This window comes from Bison bison, unplaced genomic scaffold, assembly GCF_000754665.1.
Source record: "Bison bison bison isolate TAMUID 2011002044 unplaced genomic scaffold, Bison_UMD1.0 scf7180017864471, whole genome shotgun sequence".
Lineage (NCBI taxonomy): Eukaryota > Metazoa > Chordata > Mammalia > Artiodactyla > Bovidae > Bison > Bison bison.
This window is the reverse complement of record NW_011495032.1, coordinates 35,326,330-35,351,401: the sequence shown is the minus strand read 5'-3', so window position 1 is coordinate 35,351,401 and position 25,072 is coordinate 35,326,330. Positions and strand designations below refer to the sequence as shown.

Sequence of the window (25,072 nt, the reverse complement as noted above, 5' to 3'; positions counted from 1 at the left end):
TTTCAAAGAAATCCCAGGGCTGATCTCCTTCAGAATGGACTGGTTGGATCTCCTTTCAGTCCAAGGGACTCTCAAGAGTCTTCTCCAATACCACAGTTCAAAAGCATCAGTTCTTCGGTGCTCAGCCTTTTTCACAGTCCAACTCTCACATCCATACATGACCACTGGAAAAACCATAGCCTTGACTAGACAAACCTTTGTTGGCAAAGTAATGTCTCTGCTTTTGAATATGCTATCTACGTTGGACATAACTTTCCTTCCAAGGAGTAAGCATCTTTTAATTTCATGTAGATTTCAGCATTTTTTTAGGTGAGACTGTCTGAATCATGTTAATGATAGGGCATCAGTTTCATAGAAATGTACACAAATCATTCAAATGTGAAAATCTTAAAAGTTAGTTTAAGAAAAGACACTGCTGTTTTATGATCAGGATTTCTGTGTATCTCTCTGGCCTGAGTACGTTTTGTGAAACTTTAAATAAAACTGTAATAATAATCTCCTGTGGTAATAATAATAATACTATTAATGTGCTTAATAATATTACCACATTAGTATGCTCAAAAGCTTGAGGAGTAAAATTTTTAAAGAATATGTAAAAAAGAGTTTCTTTCTCATTGGAATCATTTCAGAAAATTTGATATATTATTACTCGTAAAACTTGGTAAATATTGAAGTACAGAATGGAGTCTAGATTCCAAGTGAAATTTATACCATGACTTCAATGAAGCAATTATTGTTTTGTTAGTCTTTAAAAAAAAAAAAATTGCCAGTCAATTGGATTTAAGAGTTTTGTTGTGTTTTAGTAAATTCTAACTAATGTTCTGTCTGGATTTTAATCTTTGACAGAAAATATTTGAATATAATACTTATAAAATGTCAGAATGGGGTTCTCCTGGTAGGTTAGACATTAAAGAATCTGCCTGCAACGCAGGAGACCCACATTCAATCCCTGGGTTGGAAAGATCCCCTTGGGGAGGAAGTGGCAACCCACTCCAGTATTCTTGCCTGGAAACTCCCGTATACTTACAGACATGTTAGAATAATTTTGTTTCTTTATGTTTTGTTTTATATTAGGTTACTAGTGAAGGGAAAGCATGAAAAACAAGTAACACTTATTTTGTTCATTTTTCAGTTAGTGTCTCATCCAAGTTCTTTTCCCTTACTTTTTGCTATTTTATTATACTGTTAATTGGTCTGATATTTAGGTCAATTCTCTGGATATTTACAACAAAACAATGAAAATTACTGTTACTTTTTTAAGTTTGAGAGAATGTTGAACAGTTACATGATTGGGGAAATGTTATAGGAACTAGATCAAATAGTTATGTTTCTGATCCCTGGGGATTAATAAGTAAAATTAAAATTTGTTTTTTTCTCAACCTGTAGATTTTGTTGGTTTTAGAGACAGTTTTTCACTTCATTCTGGATTTGTTTAACTTATGAGTTTGTACAGACCTCTGACTCTTTAGGTCAGTGTGGTTTTCACTTTCCTGATTTGAGTTTTATGTGTTTAATATGAGCTTTGCAGTTTAGAAAGGTAAAAATTTATGTTGAATTTCAGCTAGCTGCTTTTCTTGTGGTATAGAAAGTACATCCATCAAAGGTGTAATATGCTCCCTATCAATTTACCCATCAAGCATTGAATAACTCTGATCATAACTGTAAGACATTTTCATGATTATGAGAAGACATTTGTATAGTACTTCCCTGAAAGTGTTTTCTGTTTGACTTTTATAAAGTTATTCTGTGGGAAATATGGAGTTAGTTTACTTCCATTTACTCATTAGGAAACTGAGATACAAAATGTTTTCCTTCAATTTTACTCACTGAAGCCCACCACTAAGAAGTAGTAGAATTTAGGCATCTTTCTAGTCCTGTGATGGGTTTATTGTGTATCATTTCCTAGTACCATATTAACTGCATTCGTTTCTTTTATTGACCTTTGTTTGTTATGTGTCTTAAAGGAATGGAAAATGTGGTTTTTTTCTTTCCACACATCATGAAGAGTATGGACTTATCATTATTGCTTAAGAAATATTTTAAGGTTTTTAAGGAAAATATTTATTTCTAATCCTTTGTAAACCTTCTGCCATCTTGCACCCATGACAGAACTATATTAGTACTGAGTGATAAGCATTTTACTGTTTGTTACTTTTATGCATTATTAAATTAATGAGTAAATGAAACGTTAGGCATCATTAGAGAGTATGTTACAATGTTAAGCAGAAATAAAATATTTAGAAAGAACATAAATTCAGGGTCTAACTGGATAGGTTTTAGTGGCCTAGACTTTATCAGGTTCATGTGTCATATGAGTTGAAGTTTCACATCCCTTTCTGGGCCATATTTAATTTCTATTGGGTTAACACTTAAAGAAAAGCACAAAATAAGAACAATAGAAAATGTAGTCTAGTGTATTAGACTTGAAAAGATACTCTATGAATAGAGATAAAAAGATAAATAGTAACCCATTCTCTTATCAGGCTTACTTTTAAGAGTGCTAAAATTCACTAAGGCTTTATAGACATTTATAATTAAAGTCAGGATAAGGAGACAGGTTTCTTTGCCTTCTCTGTTTTAGAATGAGCTGCTTTGTGACATGTTCCATTATAGGACAGGTTCAATACCAGTGAAAGATAATGCTGATAAAGCCCACAGCTGGAGTAGAAGTAAATTCTAGACTATCTACCACATTACTCCCTACCTTTGTATAGTACTACATATTTTGGCTGGTTTTACTCAATATACTAGTTGACGACAGACTGGTTTTTGTTTGTTTTTAAAGAAGCAGATGGTAATATTTGAAGAGTTCAGCAGTGGAAACAGAAAGAAAACCAAAGGAAAGAAACAGGAAAACTAATCTTTTTTGACCAGTTAGTTAGAAGAATTTCTTCTTCTTTTTTTTTTTTTTTTCAGTATTAGCTGATTTGATTAGGAAAAGAAAAGAGATTTTAATGTTACCCTTGTCATGCAAGGCCAGAATGCATTGTTTCAAAATGGAACTGACAAGTGAATTTCATTAAGACCAAGAAAATGGCAGCATAGTGAAAGCTTGCAGTGATTATTATCAGCATGTAGAAATTGTAGCCCAGCCATTACTTTTTGACCAAACGTTCTATTACATGTCAGAGTGATCTTGTATCTAACGATGTTTTAAGTTTTCATTCAAATTTTGTGTGTGTATGTTTTAGTTTTTTTAGGGTTTGCTCAAATTGTTGGGCTACCTTCATAGTGGAAAAAGGCAATTAGACAATTTGTTTATATATGTGGTAAGGGAACTCTAGGAATTATTAGTGAGACTTAACCAGCTACTGCTGCTAAGCTGCTAAGTCGCTTCAGTCGTGTCCGACTCTGTGCGACCCCATAGACGTTAGCCCACCAGGCTCCCCTGTCCCTGGGATTCTCCAGGCAAGAATACTGGAGTGGGTTGCCATTTCCTTCTCCAATGGATGAAAGTGAAAAGTGAAAGTGAAGTCACTCAGTCGTGTCTGACTCTTAGCGACCTCATGGACTGCAGCCTACCAGGCTCCTCCGTCCATGGGATTTTCCAGGCAAGAGTACTGGAGTGGGGTGCCATTACCAGCTGCTACTTAAATGTATATTTTTCAGTGGTAAATATTCTGCTTTGTTGGTTGTTTCCATTTGTTGTTTGTTCATCTCTTTCTTGTTGTTAGTTACATTTGTTGTTTGCTTGTCTGACTCTTTTGTGACCCCATGGACTGTAGCCCCACCAGGCTCCTCTGTCCGTGGGATTTTCCAGGCAAGAATACTGGAATCGTTGCCATTTCCTTTTCCAGGGGACCTTCCTGGACCAGGGATTAAACCCACATCTCCTGCCTTGGCAGGCGGATTCTTTACCACTCAGCCACCTGGGAACCCTAGTTGTTTACATGCTAAAAAGAAAAACTCACATCATTAGAACAGTAATGAACTGAAGTGATTTCTGATAAAAGGGTATATGGTAGGGCTGCAAGTCCTCAAATCCAGGAATTTTAGTGACTTGCTCTGAACCTCTCTTGTTCTAAACTCTTTGCCATTATGCTGACTCCCTCCAGACAGACTCTTGAGTGATTGCTGTCCTCCTTTGCTTCCACCTGACATGAGCAGAGTATGAAGGCAAGTACTCTCTCTGATTTTGTTACTCTATTTTTAGTGCTTAGCAAAGCATCTGGGGCAAAAGTTATACCCAAACATTCCTGTGGCGTGAATGAACACTTACACTTCTGCCACCTCAGAATCAGGCATAAAAGTCTAATTCCTAGACTTATTCATTGCATTCTGTTCTTTGTCTATGCAGATTCTTTGTACTTTGGTGTAATTTGTTTCATTTTACTTACTTACATGTTACTCAGTAAATGAATTTGTGTTTTGTTTAGTGTTGTGTACCTTTATTCTGTATTCTAAGGTCAGTTCTAACACACACATGTGTGTAGAATACGCAGTAAAATACAGCTAAGGATGGCACCATCAATAGAGAATGAACTTTGAATTCCCATATTTGTAGAAGTTGTTTTCTTCCTCCTTTTGGTTCCCATATGTGTGGAAGTTGGTTCCCCCTCCCCTTATTTGATTCCCTTTGTAACCAGTGAAATATATTCTAAGGGTATTTGGCTGATTTCAGAGGCATAGTGTTCATCATAGCTTTATGATGTTGTCCTGATCCTCAGCTTCCTCTTCTGTAAAATGAAGCTTATAACTACCAGAACTTATAACTATAACTTATAACTTATAACTACCAGAAGTTATAACTTATAACTACCAGAACTTAGTTCTGTTTGGGAATTAAATGGCTAATGTTGACAACACTCAACAAAATTGGCCTTCACCAAATGTTAGTACTTCTCTCTGTCTTTTCGTCTACTCCTTCCATGGCTAGTAGCCATTTCAAATTGACCCACATAATGAATGAATTCCTGTGCCCCACTGATACTGGATTTAACCTTTGAGATTCTTGTATCTTTCTTTTTTAGAGTACTATTTTGAGAGGCCTGGACACCATCATTGGCTCTCCTGTCTTCTTTTTCCTCCTCTCAGACTCTGTACTTGTCACGAGACCTGTGTTCCCCTGGCACTCTATTCCTCTTGGAGAACCACCTACATGGTTGGCACCATCTCTGTCTCCATCATAAGCCAAGCTTGTCTTCTTCACCCTTACATATACTCCAACACTTAGCAGTGTAGTGTGTAAATTGCACTTTCTGAATATGTAATGAATGAATGGATTTGCTTACTTATCTCTTATTTTTATGGGAAAGGGATGAAACATTTAAACCTTATTTGATCTCTGTACATCTCTTTCTTAATAATGTACCTCTCTTTGCCAAAATTGAGCATAGTTAAAATTATATCATATGCTTTCTATATTATCTGAAAAACTACATCAAGATTTTATTATATTCCGTTAACCTTGAAAATCTATAATTCTGGTGTCAGCTGGGAGTTTAAAGCTTCATGAGTTTAAGGATGTTAGTTCACATTTCAGAGAGAGATTTTTTTATCTCCGAGTATGAACATTGAAGCAGACATTTGAAAATAAATTTAGCCCTGGAATGCATGAAAATAACAGAGTATACTGTGTATATATTTTTTAAAAATATTGCTGTCCAATTAAAGGAAGGATACCTTGTCATTAGGCAAATTAATCGTGCAGCATGTTTAAACTATTAGAAATAGCACTAAAGGAAGAAAATAAAATTAATTCAAATGATACTGTCAGATCAAGGAAAGAAAAAAATATGTATAGCTTACACTTGGCCAGGCACATACTGTTAACTTTGTTCAGGTGGCAGCTTTTGTGGTCTGTTTTAGTTTCAGCTTGTCCCAGAAGGTGTTGCTACACTGTGAAGGTGTTAAGGCAGCATAGTAATGGAACAAGAGATGAAACGAAAGGCTCATAAAATGTCTTATCGTCTGGGCCTTCCTGGAGAAACCTCACTTCAATTTTTGAGTGGTCAGCTTGACATTTTAAAGTATGGAGAAGTCGTGTCATTATTTCTGGACTACTATAGTAGTTAGAGGAAAAAGATTTAAAGTTCATTGCAGTAATTGCTGACAGCTTCCACGGAATGAGGTACTTTTGGTAAGTGTGTGCTGCCTTGCAAAAAAGGCAGCCTACTGAGAAGAGGACGGTGAGCTGTGACAAAAGTCCTAGATTTGGGTCTTTTTGTGCCCCTGAAATCACTTCATTCATTTTGAAAGTGGGCAAGAAGTAAAAATACCCTGTCAGGTTCAAGCAAAGAAAAATTCTAGGCTTCTAAAACTAACAACTTGTATTACATTTCCAGAAACTTAGCATGTATAAAACCTGGTGACCAGTTGTTGGAAGGATCAAGTATAGCTGGTATCCCTGGGCTTGTACTGTCCATGTGAAGTACTGAGGAAATCCGTACTATAATGCATTTCCCCCTCCCTGGAAACCTGCAGTTTGCCTCTTAGTCCCAGATGGGGAGGAAACTTGAAAACAGCCGCAAGCTATACATAATGGCAGGGTTCACATCCTGACAGGGACACTGTAGAATATAAGAAAATTTCAAAAAGTCTTCATAGCATTATTTGAGTCAAGGACTTTGTGCTTTTTGTGAAGGTTGTAGTACTCTTTTTTTTTTTTTTTTAAGATTTGAATATGTTGTGTTTGTTTAGCTTTCCCCGCCCCCCACCCTTCTGGATGCCAGCCAATATTCAGCTGAGGGAAACACATGTGGATGGGACATTCATCACATTATACTATCTTCTGCTTAAGTACCTAACATTTATTGCTTAAGAGAGAACATCCTACACACCTGTCAACTTGGTTTGCAGTACATATACTATGTGTGTGTGTGAGTCACTCAGTTGTGTCCAACTTTACAACCCCGTGGACTGTAGCCCGCCAGGCTCCTCCATCCATGGGATTTTCCAGGCAAGAATACTGCAGTGGATTGCCATTTCATTCTCCAGGGGATCGAGCCTAGGTCTCTGACATTGCAGCGGACTCTCGACCGTCTGATCCACCAGGGGAACTCATAAATACTATGTATAAACACATATATTCACATCTGAACAAGCTCTTACTTGTGATCTTCAGAAATACACTAACAGGTATGCTGTTTTCAAGTCAAATATAAAAGTTAGATTTTTTTCTGAACCCCAAACCCAGGAACATATTTTGTATAAAGACATTTTTATTTATTTTTCAAAGCTTCTTGAATTTCTTTCATCTTTATTGAAGATGGACAAAACTAAGATATTTAAAGTGATGGATTGATGTATGTATACATTGTGAAAGAATTCCTTCAATCTAGTTAGTAAATGTATCCATGCCTCTCATATTTATGTGTGTGTGAGAACACTTAAGTTCTACATTCTTTGCAAATTTTAATTAAACAAAACAGTGTTATTGACTTTAGTTATCATATTATACATTAGATCCTCAGATTTATTCATCTTCTAGCTGGAAGTTTGTACCCTTTTGCTAATCTCTCCATGTTTTCTCTTCCTTCCATCTCCTGGCACACACATTCTATTCTCTGTTTCTGTAAATTTGGCTTACTTTAGATTCTACATGTAAGTGATACCAGTGCAGTATTTGTCTTTCTCTATCTGACTTATTTTCATTTTGTTATAAACAGGATTTTCTTCTTTATTATGGCTGAATATTCCCTTGTAGTTATATTCCACATCTTCTTTATCCATTCAGTCATTGAAATACACCTTGGATTGTTTCAATATCTTGACTTTATTAAAAAAAAGATAAAATTTATCCAAATCAGAAAGAATAAAGTAAAATTATCTCTATTTGCAGATCAATTATATATATAGAATACCCTAAAGACTCCACTCAAAAATTGTTAGAACTAACAAATTCAGTTAAGTTGCAGGGTACAAAATCAATATACAAGAGTCAGTTACATTTGAATACACTAGCAATTAATTACTAGAAAAGTTAAGAAAACAATCCCATCTATAATTGCACCCCAAAAAATGAAATACTTAGGAGTAAATTTTTCCAAGTAGGTGAAAAATCTGTACATTGAAAACTTTGTACACTATTAAACATTGATGAAAGAAATTGAGGAAGACACATATAAATGAGAAGATATTTTGTGTTCTCGGATGGGAAGAATAATATTGTTAAAATGTTTATGTGACCCAAAGGATTCTACAGATTCAATGCAATTCCTATCAAAATTCCAATGTTACTTTTCAGAGAAATAGAAAAATATCCTAAAATCTGTATTAAGCTACTCAAGATTCTGAATAGCCAAATCAACCTTTGAGAAAGAACAACAAAGCTGGAGGCATTATACTTCTTGATTTCAAATTATATTACAAAGCTATCGTGATCCTAACAGTATGATATTACCAAAAAAAAATAGACACAGATGAAAATAAAATAGCTCAGAAAAAGCCCCATGCATGTATGGTTAGTAAATTTACAACACAGGAGCCAAGAGAAGACATGAGTCAAGGACAGTCTCTTCAATAAATGGTGCTATGAAAACTGGACAGCCACATGTAAAAGAATGAAACTGGACTACTGTCTTACTCCCTGCACAGAACTGAATTCAAATTGGATCACAGACTTAAATATAAAACCTGAAACCATAAAACTCTTAAAAGAAAACATAGCGCATAAGTTTCTTGACATCAGTTTTGGCAATGATTTTTTGTATAGAGAATATTACATTGAGATACTAAGTAGCTAATTATTATTACTGATTACACAAATCATTTTTTACATAAAATTTCAAGGATAGTCTGTTTGTATCCTATAAGTTACATATACCATAGACAGAAGGGACCTCAAGAATCATGGCCTCAGGCAGGTAGGCTTTTATCTGCACAAGTAAGTAGCATTATCTAGGTCTCACAGATGAGGAAGCTAAGTCTCTTAGAAGGTAACGCATCCAATCACAGGTGACAGAGATGCAAGATCAGCACAAAATCATAAGTTAAGAGGTGAAGAAATAAAACTCAGTTGTATAAGTTTTAGTCTTATGATTGAAAAGTATCAAGTATTTTAAAGAAAGTATTTTTTAAATGAATAAGGGGCTCTTTTGCATCTAATAGCTGTAGTAGCTTATGTTTACAAGCTAAAACAAGCTATTTGTATGCCCTTTAACAATATCAGACACATCTGTTTAATTTGCTTTCTACGATACATAGAACAAACTAAGTCATCATTTTAAGTATGTTTCATATACTTTAGCTATGAACGTTAGTTAGAAAGCCGGTTAAAGGATGTTCCAGAAATGGAAACAGACAACACATTCACTAATCAGAACTTTGTTTCACATATCAATGACATGCTTAAAGTAACTATTTGCAATTCAGAAGAAGCTATTTTTTTTGAAGCAGTGATCTTCTGAAAGTATTGTTTGATTACTTATGCTCTGCATTTTGCAGTGAGATTTTATAGTAGTAGCACATGCTGGGGGAGGGCTTACAAATCATTGTATTTCACATCATAATATTTTGCTGTGCATAGGTGCCCATATATAAAAACAAAGATGATACATATATATATATATATGTATGTATGTATAAATGTCAGAAAGACCATGAAAGCAAGGACCATATCTGTCCCGTTCACTGTCTGCATTGCCGTACCTGCCACAGAGCAGGTGCTCAGTAATTGTGAATGGATAAATGAAGCAATTCTAAGGAATTTTCACAGTCTTTCATACTGTGGTTATTGAAACACAGTCTTCTAATAAGTTGATAGCACTTGTCTTTTAAGTTTCTGCCTGTAACCATGAATCCCCATTAATCTCCATCATTCTATTTTAAACTCTTTAATTTTAAATATTTTCTATTCATGTTACCCATTGAATATATACACTCCAGAAAAAAATAGCGTCATTCAAAACCAACATGTATTCATACATCTTTCCTCTCTCTATGCTTGCCGCCCATCTTAAGTGCCACCTACCTCCTCTCTTTATTATATATGGCATACCCAGCCTGTAAGTACTGTCTTAAATGCCACTTACTTCATGAAGCCTGTGCTTCCCTGTAGTAAACAAACTCCTGTAGTTACATTTGTTTAATATCCTGTGTTTTATAATATGCTTTCGTATGGTAACTCTATTGATAAGAAGTGAAATAGCTCTAAGGTTGTTTTATATACAGTTGTATTTAATGCTCAGAATAGCCCTAGGAGGCAGGCAATATCATTATCTTGACTTTATAGATGAGAAAAAGGAGACTGAGAGGTTTCTTGAGATTTCTTAAGGTCATGTCACTAATAAATGAAAGAGTCTGACCTTAAACTCTCGAATACCGAATCTCTTAGCCATAGGCTCTCTGCCGGCACTAAAGTGACTCTGCTTCCCAAGCTTTATGATTTTTGTATCGAGGTTATTATCCCCAGTTTACATAGTAGGAAACAGGGACAGTGTTAAATGACTTCCTCACCACAATATTTATTTGGCTGCTCTGGGTCTTAGTTCTAGCACACAAGATCTTTTAGTTACAGCACGTGAACGCTTTAGTTTCAGCGTGTGGGATCTAGTTCCCTGTCCAGGTATCAAACCAAGATCCCCTGCATTGGGAGCACGGAGTCTTAGCCTCTGGACTGCCAAAGAAGTTGCTAAATGACTTCTTAATGTTCACATATGTACTTAAATAAAGGTATTCTAATCCAGCATTTCTATTACTCACCTAATACCTCCTATGGTGCTTTGTAATTATTTTATCTTTTAACAGGTTCACTCTATAAAACCAACTAAAGTGTCTATTCATTTGGGGTAGGAAACAAGTATGAATATTGCAAAATAAAAACAAATAAAAATATTACCGCTGCAACACTGCAGGAAATAAAATTTGCCGGGTGATTGTCCAGATTCATTTTTCTTAATCACAACTATAAGTTTTCTTTTTTGCTACTGCTTGATTCATTTTCTTGATTTAACTTTTTTAACCAAACAGTCCTCTGCATCTCAGGGCCAAATATTGACTCTGCTTATTTCACACAAATAGTGAAGTGTTTATGAAAAGAACATCAGGGAAAGAACTTCTGTAGGCTTGATGTTTGTTGTGGGTTTTGGCACTCAGGGATACTTGAACCCAGGGTAGGAAAGCTGTTGGGTTCCTCCTTCACTTTCTGTTCAGAGACTCAGTAAAGCTGATGAAGTGCATCTCCTGGCGTTGGTTCTTTCCTCTGTCATTCTTGCCCCGTAATGGAAACCTTGCTCCATTTCTTATCTCTTTCTCTTTAGCGTGCCGGCGGCACTGCCTTCTGACCTGGTTTAAGTGTCCTCAGTGACCTCTGGCAATCTCATGTGTGGATCCCTTCGAGAATATGCCCGCTCAGCTGGATTTTATAGTAATGATTTTATTTCTTACAGAAGTTTGGTTAGAAAATTTGTACTCCCCTTATTAAAAGAGAGAATTTCAGAATGCAATTTGCTTCACAAACCTCCCACAGTTATGTTAAGCAGATGGTTGCCAAACACCAGTTCAAAGTAGATTGCTCTTATATGAAATAAAATCCATGCTCAGAAAATCTGGCAGTGGAAGCTGGTCTTCTTCCAGAACAGTCTCTCAGACAAATTTCTCTTTACTCAAAGCTGGCAAACTACTACACCTGTGTTCTACATGCAGTAGAGAAAATGGCAGATGGCACACACCGATCCAGAGTTATTCTTCCTTAACATACTGGCATCCCTGTTTTCCTTTACTGTTAACTGGTAACTGATTTTGCTTTTGATGACACAGGGGAAATAGCAAGAATTTGGTCTTTAGTTCTCAGTTCTAGTTTCAGATCTGGCTCTGAATAGATGTGTGACCTGGACAAGTTACTTCACCCATTTTGAGCTTTAGTTTTCTCATCTGTAACATGAAGGTAGTATTGTATACTTCACAGAGCAGCTGTTATGATTATATCAGTGATGTATATAATGCACTTAAAGTCTTTTCTTTTATGCAGTGGCCCTTTAATTAATGTTATGTTGCTGATTTGTGTTTAATACCTAGCTCTATTATAATTATTTATGTGCAGTCTCTGTAACTTAAAAAAAAAAGAAATATGATAGGTAAATCAGCTGCAACAAGAGTTCAATGAACATTCACTGAGCATCTAGTATATGTAAGGGGAAGACAGTTTTACAATTGTGAATAAAACATTTCTTTTAAAAAATCTTATACCATAGGGAATGTAGTGTGTGAAAGTCACTCAGTCATGTCTGACTCTTTGTAACCCCATGGACTATACAGTCCATGGATTTCTCTAGGCCAGAATACTGGAGTTGGTAGCCCTTCCCTTCTCTAGGGAATCTTCCCAACCCAGGGATCGAACCCAGGTCTCCAGCACTGCAGGAAGATTCTTTACCAGCTGAGCCACAAGGGAAACCCAAGAATACTGGAGTGGGTAGCCTATCCCTTCTCCAGCGGATCTTCCAAACCCAGGGATCAAACTGGGGTCACCTACATTGCAGGTGGATTCTTTACCAGGTGAGCTATCAGGGAATGTAGAGTTAAAGGCAAATATTTGAATGAAATCACTGTAATGCATCTTTTTGCACAGGGAATACTTCATGAAAAAGGTAGAAGATAAGTGAGCTTTGAGGGGCTTCCCAGGTGGTGCTCGTGGTAAAGAACCTGCCTGCCAGTGCAAGAGACGTGAGACCTGGGTTTGATCCCTGGGTTAGGAAGACCCTGTGGAGGAGGGCACGGCAACCCACTCCAGTATTCTTGCCTGGAGAAGAGCCCATGGACAGAGGAGCCTGGTGGGCTACAGTCCATAGGGTCACACAGAGTCAGACATGACTGAAGTGACTTACATGCAATGAGCTTTGATGATATGCTGACATTGATAGAAGTAGGAGAAAGACTCTAGAAAAAATAAGAATCAGTAAAAAAAAAAAAGTAAATAGGGATGTATGGGATAAGTTCCAGGAAGAATGGCTGGAAAAAGTATGAATAACTAAGGGAGTAATAGGACATAGGACCAAGAGCAATGATGGAACTGTGCTGTGGAGGTCCTTAAAGTCCACACTGATACCTTTGTCTTTAATTTGTAGGCAGCAAACAGTCCAGTTAAGGAAAACATTTAAAAGAGTAACATGAGCTCAGCGTTAGGAAGAGAATTGGGGGGTGTGGAGTGTGGCAAAATCCTGAAGAGAGACCCAGCTAGAAAGTTGTTGAAATTGTTCCAGGTGAGAGGACATGGGCAGTCTTAAAAGGAGTTCTGTGTTGCCCATTAGAATGTAACAAAAAGAAGTTGGATATGCAAGACATGGCAGATACTGAATCTCTGGGACTTGATAAATGCAGTCATTTATTTAAAGGATGGATAACAGGATAGACTCTTGTTTGCCTGTGGCATTTCTGTTTAAACTAGGCTTATTTTCTCCACGTTGTACATTTCCCAAGAACTAGTTGTATGCCGGAAAATAGAAACTTCATCCTTGGGTGCGGTGGTGCCACTGTGCTGGTCAGTAAAGGTGTGTGGTCTGCTGCTGGGCCTGTTGTAGAAGGTCATGTGTGTTGTGGGAGAGCATCAAGGTCACAGGTCTCAGCTCCTTAGTTTTACTTGGTTTTTCTTTTTCAAGGAGGTAGAGTAATTTTTTGGTATTTATTTTGTTGTGACGATCTCTTTAAATGTACATGAAATATTGCATGAGCTGCTCATCAATAGGATTTATCTTTGTAACAAAAATTGACACAAGACTGTCAAAATGTGACCACAAAGGAAGTCCTAAAATGCCATCGTCTATAACTGTTGGTTTAGAGATTAAAGTTGATAATAGCGACTTATTCCTCAAATGGCTGTCTTTACCCACCACCCGTAAGTCATGACAGGGAATATAGAAAAAGTAGGGATCAGGAAAAGGATTGAATATTGGCAGATTCTTCAGGAACTTGTTGCACTACGTGACCCTATCCCTGCCTTGAGACCAAAGTAAATCTACAAATGAAAAAGTATTTCATTTGAGTAGGCACAAGCCTCCCAGACTTGAAAGTATTCATCTACACCTCAGTTTATGGAAATGTATTTTTATTTTATCTGACCCATGTGGGCTTGAATTCCTGGTATCCTCTTCAACTTATGGGCATAGTTTTATAGCATCAGAAAGATCTATTTTCTCAGGACTGATATTTTTTCTAAATGTAATACTACTATTAGTTACTTGCTTAATTGGACAGGCAGTATTGTGTCATAGGAAGATGGCGAAGACAAAAGGCAGAAAATCTTGCATTGATATTTACTAGTTTAGCATCCTTGGGTACGTTACTTAGCAACCAACCTCCATTTATCTGTGTCTGTCCTACCTATAATCCACTGTGGTTCTGAGTATCCAATGAGACAATGTGAATTGTTTTAAATCAATAAGAATTATAAATTATTTTTGTATTATTACAATTATTAGAAGGATTCTAAATCCTTAGTGTAGAGACTGTTTTATCTAGGCTTCTGTTTTCAGGAACATCAAGTGTTATTTTCCCCATGTTTCAGGTGATGCAGGAGGCTGAGTCAAAATAAACAAATTTCCCAAGGTCCCAGACCTAGTTAAGTGGCAGAAAGGGAAGTAAAGACCCTGGTTTCCTTCAATCAAGTGCAGAGTAATTTTCTTCTATAGTGCTTTTAGAATAGTAATCATATTTCAGAACCAGGACTGTCTTGATCAAGTTACTCTAGTAGGTTTAAGAAATATATAATCTAACTATATTGGGGAAAGGAGAGAGAGAGAGAGAGCAGGGACTTAAAGAAAACGAGGTAATGTGATGTGCAGACTTAGAATGCTACCCCCAAATGCCTCAGCTGCAGTTGAGTGACACCAGTGTCTGGACTTGTCCAACCATTTCTAAAATGAATACTTTAAGGATGCTATGAGGGAGCTGTTTTGTAAGATGTATGTATTAATTTATTTCCAGTTAAAAGGAACAGAGTTTTTATATTGTGCGAAAATTTGTTGAGGAAATTCTTTGAAAAATGATTGCACATACCTTAATTTTTGTTGTGAGGATTTTACTTTAATTGTGTAGATGGCTGGAAAGTTGGTTAGTAAATAATTATGCTTTACATCAGAGTTTGGAAAGCAGTTTGTGTTTTTAACACATTATTTAAACAGCTGCTGTGCTGTTAACATGAATTTAATCATGTTTGGTGTTTCTTTTTTGAAAGTTTAAACCAGAGTTGTATGAGCTCAGAGGCAACTTCAACAGATTATTAGATAGACATATTGATTCAATTAGTGTGTATAACACCATTTCAAGTATCTGGCATAGCCCTGGAGAAATTGATGCTTGTAAGTAATAACACAATGTAAGTGTCCTCTTAAATGTTCACACAACAGAAACCAAGCATATGAAAGTCTACTTACACATCACACCTGAAAGGTTTTTTCCCCAAACTTGATAAGAATGGCATTTTAGCTATCTTTTATTATTAGCACTGTGAAAGAAATATTTCTTTAGCTCCCATAGTGTTGACTACTTACTTCCTTAAAAATTGAGTTGAAAATTATAGTTTGGAAATTAAACAGAAATAAATCACTAGGTGAATAGTAATTAAGATAGAAGGCCTATTTTATACTCCATAAGATAAATATTGTATCTTTTCAAATACAGCAAATAAATCATAATCCCTTTGCATTATTTTCCTGGCTAGGAAATTTCAATAATCTATTCATGGATGAATAGAATCAACTCATACTAATAATAAAGTTTTAAGTTGTATAAAGTTTAATTTAGATTTTGAAAATATTTCAATAATGGTATTTTAGGTTCTGGTTTCTATGATTTTTCAAAAACTTGACATTTAAATGATAGGCTTATCTGTGAAAAGCTCATTCTAACGATGAGGATATAATTTATTCCACTTTTATAATTCAAAATTAACTGAATATATTTCTCCATGTGTGTAAAAAAGTGATCTTCCCCCCAGATGTTAAAAGCTGAGAATTTTATTTGAAGCCATCAAGTGCCAGACATTGCAAAATCAAATGCTCTCATACCATCTTACATAAGTTGGTAATTTGGTCAAGTTAATAAAAAATAGGAATTTCTAAGGAAAAATCTCTCCACATTTATGTACTATTTAGGTCAATAAATTCAGTATGTAACCAAATTACATGCTAGTAAAATATTTCCTGTACTTCTTACTCATAAACTCTTCCTTGAGCTGGGTACATACCATCCTGCTAATACAGGTTTCTTATTTAAGTGAAAAATTCTTCAGCTTTTAGTCTTAAACCTTCATAATCAATTTTAGCAAAGTATCGATGGCAAATAAACTTTTTGGGCGGCACAATATTAGGCACATAATAAATATTTGCTGGCTCTATGAGTTTTAAACAGATTTCATTTTGGTCCTTGTGTCTTATTGGTTGAAGTAGATGGGCTCTACTGTGTGAGGTCTATTAATGTATGTAACAGCATTGTGCATTTCATTTTTAAGTGGTATACATTTGGATTTTGAATTGTCTTTAGTTTTTAAAGTATAGTAGTGGTAATGAAAACTTCATTATGAAATAGACTGAATTAAAATAATGTGTTTTAACAGTTTCACAAAACAGCATGATTTTTCCCCATTTGGTTTTCTGCCCTTTTTTTTTTTTTAAAGCAGTGATCTGTATATATGTTTAGCTGTGTAAATACCCTTATTAGGTTATCATTTTATTTAATACCATGCTACTGAATTTAAGACAAGTCCAGTGTAACTTTATCCACTCAGTAGTATGTATCTTGAAACTGATAATTATGAAGGCTTTGAGTGTAGACAATCCAGTATGTTTACTGAAAAGCTTTTATTATTGAAATTTCTTTGGCCTGGGAATCATTTATAAGAGCTTTTATGTGAATCTCTTTACTTCTTGGCATTGGGGTGATCACATGTAAATGGAGGTGATTAAAACATGCGTTTTTATAGAATCTATAAACTATATCCTAAAGTTCAAGAATAGTAGTTGGAAAGCACAAAGAAGGGGATAAATCTTTAATCCTTAAACGTTTGCATTATGAAGCAATTTTTTTCATAACTATATATGTAGAATATTTTATCCTGAAATATATTCAAAGCTTTATCTGTATAAAATTGATTATAAAAGTCTTTTCAGTCAACAATTATTATCCTTTAATTGTGTTTACAAACCTCCAAGTGTACTAAAAGAATCAACCTAACAAAGAATCAGTGTAACTTTTTTGGATACTTTAAAATTCGACTCTTCTTTATTTAAAACTGTGAACTGTATCATCTCCTTCAAGTTAAAGGGAAAAAAAATACCTATAATAAACATTTTATTTTTTCATTGAAAATATTCACCTATCTGTATATCATAGTTATTTGTGGCTACAATATTGAATAACAAAGAACAAATTGATCAATTAAAATCTTATTTCACATCCTTTTTTCATTGCTAATTATTCTGACAAAATATTGTTTTCATTAAACTGTTAATGCTTCTCAATATATTAAAATGTGTATAATTTCACACGGATATGCTTGAATTTTTACATTCTTCATTTTCTATCAAGAAAATAAGCATGAAAAGTAATTCTTGTTGTTGATATATAGTAATAAGATTTCATTTATACTAACATTTTCTTAGAAGAAATTAGCCATGTATTAGAATGCCTTTCTTTTAACCAAATTATAAAAGGAATACTATATGATAAAGAGTTAAAGTTTAATTTCAAAAATTTGATAGCGCCACGACTTTGATTTTTATTCCATGATTAATTTATAGTGACTTCATGTAACTATAGTCATTATGTAATTTATAATTTAGAGTATACATTTCCCAAACACAAATTTAATCATTAATAGTTAAAATATTAGATGCCCTAGATTAATTAGAAAAATCCTAAGTAGTAGAAATAAATAATAGGAGAATATCTTGTAGGTTCTTTTAAGTAGGAAAAATATTTTATTTAACAGTTAAAATTCTGATCAATTTAAGTAATCACTTTTATCTTAGAATTTCAACTTAATTTTAGTAAGATGAGCTAAATATTAATTAGAATGGAATTTTATTTGTACAATAGGACACCATATTTAGCTTCCATGGTGGCTCAGATGGTAAAAAATCTGCCTGATATGCAGGAGACCTGGGTTCGATCCCTGGGATGGGAGGATCTCTGGAGAAGGGAATGGCAACCCAATCCAGTATTCTTGCCTGAAGAATCCCCAAGGACAGAGGAGTCTGGTGGGCTCCAGTCCATGGGGTCTCAAAGAGTCAGACATGACTGAGTGAATAAACACATCCACCATATTTTTGAAAAAACCTATGCCGTGTATATATTAAAATGTGTTGGATTTTATTGATTTACTATATCAATAAATATGAATTATTATTTACTATAGCATATATATTCATACAAGGCAAATATATAATTCCTCAGAGTATAATACTGTTAGAGAAAAGATTACTATAGTTTTGTTGTTCAGTCACTAAGTTATGTCCAAATCTTTGTGATCTTACGGACTGCAGCATGCTGGACTTCCCTGTCCGACACTGTCTCCCGAAATATGCTCAAACTCATGTCCATTGAATCAGTGATACCATCAATCTCATACTCTGTTGTCTGCTTCTCCTCCTGCCTTCAATCTTTCCCAGCATCAGGGTCTTTTCCAGTGAGTCAGCTCTTTGCATCAGGTAGCCCAAGTATTGGAACTTTAGCTTCAGCATCATTCCCTCCAGTGAATATTCAGGGTTGATTTCCTTTAGGATTGACTGGTTTGATCTCCTTGCCCTACAAGGGACTCTCACTGAATCTTCTGCAGCATCACAGTTTGAAAGCATCAGTTCTTCAGCACTCAGCCTTCTTGATGGTCCAGCTCTCACATCCTTACTAGACTCCTGGAAAAACCTTAGCTTTGACTATATGGACCTGTGTTGGCAAAATGATGTCTCTGCTTTTTATTATGCTGTCTAGGTTTGTCATAGCTTTTCTTCCAAGGAGCAGGTGTCTTTTAATTTCATGGCTGCAGTCACCATCTGCAATAATTTTGGTGCCCCCCAAAATGAAGTCTCTCACTGTTTCCGTTGTTTCCCCGTCTATTTGCCATGAAGTGATGGGACTGGGTTCCATGATCTTCATTTTTTGAATGTTGAGTTTTAAGCCAGCTCTTTCACTCTCTTTCACTTTCATCAAGAGTCTCTTTAGTTCCTCTTTGCTTTCTGCCATAAGGGTGGTGTCATCTGCATATCTGAGGTTATTGGTATTTCTCCCAGCAGTCTTGATTCCAGCTCGTGCTTCATCCAGCCCAGCATTTCTCATGATGTACTCTGCATATAAGTTAAATAAGCAAGGTGACAATATACAGCCTTGACGTACTCCTTTCCCAATTTGGAACCAGTCTGTTGTTCCATGTCCAGTTCCAGCTGTTGCTTCCTGACCTGCATACAGATTTCTCAGGAGACAGGTCAGGTGGTCTGGTATTCCCATCTCTTTCAGAATTTTCCACAGTTTATTGTGATCCACACAGTCAAAGGCTTTGGCATAGTCAATTAAGCAGAAGTAGATGTTTTTTCTGGAAATCTCTTGTATTTTCTGTGGTCCAGTGGATGTTGGAAATTTGATCTCTGGCTCTTCTGCCTTTTCTAAATCCAGTTGGCACATCTGGAAATTTTCAGTTCACATACTGTTAAAGCCTAGCTAGAAGGATTTTGAGCATTGTTTTGCCAGCATGTGATATGAGTACAGTTGTGTGGTAGTTTGAACATTCTTTGGCATGGTCCTTCTTTGGGGTTGGAATGAAAACTAACCTTTCCTATTCCTGTGGCCACTGATGTGTTTTCCAAATTTTATGGCATATTTAGAGCAGCACTTTAACAGCATCATCTTTTATGATTTGAAATAGCTCAGCTGGAATTCTATAACGTCCACTAGCTTTGTTCCTAGTAATGCTTCCTAAGGCCTGCTTGACTTCGCACCCCAGGATGTCTGGCTCTAGGTGACTGATTACACCATCGTGGTTATCCAGGTCATTAAGACCTTTTTTATATAGCTCTTCTCTGTATTCTAGCCACCTCTTCTTAATATCTTCTAATTCTGTTAGGTCCATACCATTTTTGTCCTTTATTGTGCATATCTTTGCATGAAATGTTCCCTTGGTATTGCTAATCTTCCTGAAGAGATCTCTATTCTTTCCCATTCTATTATTTTCCTCTATTTCTTTGCATTGTTCACTTTAGAAAGCTTTCTTATCTTAGTTTCTTACTATAGTTTACCACTTCTTTTATATTTAGTTCTAGTAAATCTATGCTTTTGGATATTCATCTCAAGTATGTTCTTCTGTAGATAGAAAAGAAAGTTCTAACCATAATGGTAACATCTCATAAACTGGACTTTTTAAACTATTTTAAATTTTATTTATTTACTGCTGGGTTCGTTGCTGCATGGGCTTTTCTCTGGTTGTTGCAAGCAGAGGCTACCCTCTAGATGTAATGCACGGGCTTCTCATTGTAATGACATCTCTTGTTTCAGAGCATGTGCTCTAGGGCTCTCAGGCTGCAGCAGTTGTGGCCTGTGGGTACTCAGTATTTGAGGCTCCTGGGCTCTTAAGCACAGGCTTAATAGTTGTGGCACTTGGGCTTATCTGCTCTGTTGCATGTGTGATCTTCCTGGACCAGAGATCAAACCCATGTCTCCTGCATTGGCAGGTGGATTCTTTTACCACTGAGCCAGCAGGGAAGCCCTGATAAATTTGTTAAATGACATTTTTACTAATGTTTAATGTTGTTTTACTGTCCATATTCTAATATTCTCCTGAGGGAAAAGATAATTTAGTAGAACATCAAGTCATAATTTTGTACTCTTTTGAAATTGAAGAGGCCCATATGTTCAGACTTAACTTCTTTTAGATATACCTTTCTTCAGTTCCTGAAATGAAATGTGGGTAGACTTTATACTCATTAAAGGCAGCTTATCAGATGTTGACTAGTTTAAGAATGTAAGTGATAGCATTGCCGTGAAATTTGTGATCTTTAGTACATGACTTTAATGTGTGGGAAAATTTGCTCACAGGCTGGTATATGAAATCATGCTACATTAAGTCATATTTTTCATTTGTTTTCTTTCTTAATTTTCCCTTTATGTGACAGTTACAAATGAAACATGGGACTGTGTAGAGTAACCGGTAGTATTTTTACATTGATTAGAACAGTTTTCCTTCTCAGAAAAAAATGGAAGAATTTCTCGGAATATGGAAAAACTATTGAAGCAAGATATGGAATCCAGAAGTCATAATTGTTATGGCTTAAATATGTTATGTTTAACAAAAATGTTAAAATTCAAAATGTAAAAAATTTAACATACATGCCAAAAAAATACCCTGGAGTAAAAAGATATACCAAAGTTTTTGCAAAACATATCAGACACAGGGCTAAGTTCCTTACTATATAAAGCATTTAAATTCAGTGAGAAAGGCTGACAACCTAGTGGAAAAATGGGCAAAGAATTTTGATAGGCATTTCTAAAAAAAAAAAAAAGAGAGAGAACACATTTAAACATGAAAAAGATACCCAACTTCATTCACAATAAAAAATGCAGATTAAAAGTCTAAAGTAAAATAACTGGTTTTTAGCAGATTAACAGTTTTGTATGGTATATTAGACAATAATGTCTATAATAGCACTAAATAAATAATAGCCTGGGTGAATATATTATGTTTGTAAAATAGATTTTATGCAGGTATTGGAAACGAACAGTGTAGATTTCTGTGTCTGTGCCTGTGTGCTCAGTTGCTCAGTTGTATCTGACACTTTTGTGACCCATGGACCGTAGCCCATGAGGCTCCTGTGTCCATGGGTTTTCCCAGGCAAGAATAGTGGAGTGGGTTGCCATTTCCTTCTCCAGGGAATCTTCCCAACTCGAGGATGGAACCCACATCTTCTGCAGCTCCTGCAAAGGACTCTTTATACCACTAAGCCACCTGGGAAGCCCGATTTCTTTGTACTAATGTGGAAAATAGTGAACAGATATTATTAACTGAAGAAAGGAACGTTAAAGTCAGCTCATTTTGTGTAAAAAGAGTGACCTGTATGTACACATGTATACACATATGTACACACATGTACACACACAATTCTAAATAGAAGACAAGGATTATGGTTGATTTTGAGACCAGAACTGAGGAATGGGTGAACTTTAGGTAGAAGAGGACATAATTTTCATTTTTTATCCTTTCAGCTCAGTTCAGTTCAGTTCAGTCGCTCAGTCGTGTCTGACTGTTTGCAACCCCATGGATTGCAGCACACCAGGCTCCCCTGTCCGTCACCAACTCCTGGAGTTTACTCAGACTCATGTCCATTGAGTCGGTGATGCCATCCAACCATCTCATCCTCTGTCGTCCCCTTCTCCTCCCTCCTTCAATCTTTCCTAGCATCAGGGTCTTTTCAGATCAGTCAGTTCATCGCATCAGGTGGCCAAAGTATTGGATTTTCAGCTTCAGTATGAGTCCTTCCAACAAATATTCAGGACTGATTTCCTTTAGGATGGACTGGTTGGATCTCCTTGCAGTCCAAGGATCTCTCAAGAGTCTTCTCCAACACCGCAGTTCAAAAGGATCAATTCTTCAGTGCTCAGCTTTCTTTAAGGTCCACTCTCACATCCATACATGACCACTGGAAAAACCATAACTTTGACTAGATGGACCTTTGTTGGCTAAGTAATGTCTCTGCTTTTTAATATGCTGTCTAGGCTGGTCATAGTTTTTCTTCCAAGGAGCAAGCGTCTTTCAATTTCATGGCTGCAGTCACCATCTGCAGTGATTTTGGAGCCCCCCAAAATAAGTCTCTCACTGTTTCCATTGTTTCCCATCTATTTGCCATGAAGTGATGGGACCAGATGCCATGATCTTCGTTTTCTGAACGTTGAGTTTTAAGCCAGCTTTTTCACTCTTCTTTTTCACTTTCATCAGAGGCTTTTTAGTTCCTCTTCACTTTCTGCCATAAGGGTGATGTCATCTGCATATCTGAGGTTATTGATATTTCTCTCAGTAATCTTAATTCCAGATTGTGCTTCATCCAGCCCAGTGTTTCTCATGATGTACTCTGCATATAAGTTAAATAAGCAGGGTGACAATATACAGCCTTGACATACCGGTTTCCCAATTTTGAACCAGTCTGTTGTTCCATGCCCAGTTCTAAGTGTTGCTTCCTGACCTGTGTACAGATTTCTCAGGAGACAGGTTAGGTGGTCTGGTATTCCCATCTCTTTAAGAATTTTCCATAGTTTGTTGTGATCCACACAGTCAAAGGCTTTGGCATAGTCAATAAAGCAGAAATAGATATTTTTCTGGAACTCTCTTGCTTTTTTGATGATCCAGTGGATGTTGGCATTTTGATCTCTGGTTCCTCTGCCTTTTCTAAATCTAATCCTTTACGATGATTCATTTTGTGTTATTCTGTTAATGGATTCTTTAAACATATAAGAAAATACCTTAAAGAAAATTCTTAATCAGTTAATTAAAATGCTTCAGGGAATACTACCTGAAATACTTCTTGTATGCCACAAATATCTTAGCATATTGGAAATATTAAGATGGAAAAATATTGTCCATACTCTTCTCAAAACCCAGTAAAGCAGTGCTAATTTGTAAATAGGGCAAAACCCAAGATGTACATATTCTGTTAGAGATGAGGCAAGAAGGCTGTGTATCCCTTTGTAGTTCTTAGGTTAGTTTACGTACTGTTACGTTAATTGATCTTTACAAAAACTTTATGGAATAAAAACACTTTTGTCCAAAGAAAAATAATGGTAAGCCCATTTTTTATATTTAGACATTTAATGCTTACATCTGTCCTAGGAAGTGGGTGCCATTATCATCCCGATTTTGTAGAGGACATGGAGAACTTAGTAATATGCACAGCGTGACACTCCTTTTATAATACTAAGTGCCACTGCTAGAAACTTTGCTCTTAATAGCTAAACTATTGTGCTTAAACTTTATTCTGTAATCTGAATTCATCTCCACTTTGTAAATGAAAGACATAAGATTCAGAGGTTAAGTAACTGGTTCAAGATTATATTTCAGTAAATGTCAAAGCCAGTTCTCCTAACTAAATCTAGTGATCCCCACGTTGTACCACACTGTCTGTTGTTCACAGGGGAGTTCCATGGAGGGAGCATGGAGGAGTCATTTTGATAGTATGTGCTGCCTGTCATAAGAACTAACAACGAGGCAGAGAAGGGGTGGTTTCTCTAAGAAAACAATTGCCGTAAAAAAAAAATGTACTTCCTTTTTATGAAAATATTTCCTCTATTCAAGTAATACCAAATAATTTGTTTTGCTTAGTAACTTTGATATGGTTTCTTGAGAAATTTTCAAGATCAGTGGATAAAACCTGGTATTCTCTTAAACCTTGCTTCTGCTCTGTGAAAGGACTCTGTCAGCAATCCAGCATGAGGGCTGTGCTAACAAAATTCCAACTTTTCTGTGGGATGATCCAAAAACAGCAAACAGAAGGCATTAAATTTCTTAACAGTCACAAGTGTGTGCATGCATGCTATGCCATTCCTGTCATTCACTGCTTTTTGGTGTGCATAGATTAAAGTTGGAATACTTTGATTTGCAGACTAATATGTTCTATGGAGAACTTTTTTCACACAGGAAATAAAAAAGCAAAGTAGCTTAAGAGCATGTGACTTCTGTGCACTCTGCCCTTTATCTATATAACTTTCAACTGACTGTATTATTTAGTCTGATTTTTAGAATATTTGCCTTGCCTGGATGACTTCATGTGTCTAAGACATTTGCTGGCTTAACATCCCGAGTTGTTTCTCTTGCTCATTTCAAAGGCAGGTTTACACAAGCGCTCTAATGGAAAACAGAGACTATGACTTGTGTGTGTGTGTGTATGTATATATATATGCTGCTAAGTCACTTCAGTTGTGTCCGACTCTGTGCGACCCCATAGACAGCAGCCCACCAGGCTCCCCTGTCCCTAGGATTCTCCAGGCAAGAACACTGGAGTGGGTTGCCCTTTCCTTCTCCAATGCGTAAAAGTGAAAGTGAAGTCACTCAGTCGTATCCGACCCTCAACGACCCCATGGACTGCAGCCTTCCAGGCTCCTCCGTCCATGGGATTTTCTAGGCAAGAGTACTGGAGTGGGGTGCCATTGCCTTCTCCGATATATATATATA

General features: G+C 36.1%; 1 protein-coding gene across 16 annotated transcripts in view; it reads left to right on the top strand.

Moving 5' to 3' along the window:
• Positions 1-25,072, top strand: part of IKZF2 (IKAROS family zinc finger 2 (Helios)) — a 181,828-nt gene that overhangs the window by 88,174 nt on the left and 68,582 nt on the right. The gene's annotated exons all lie outside the window — the stretch shown is intronic.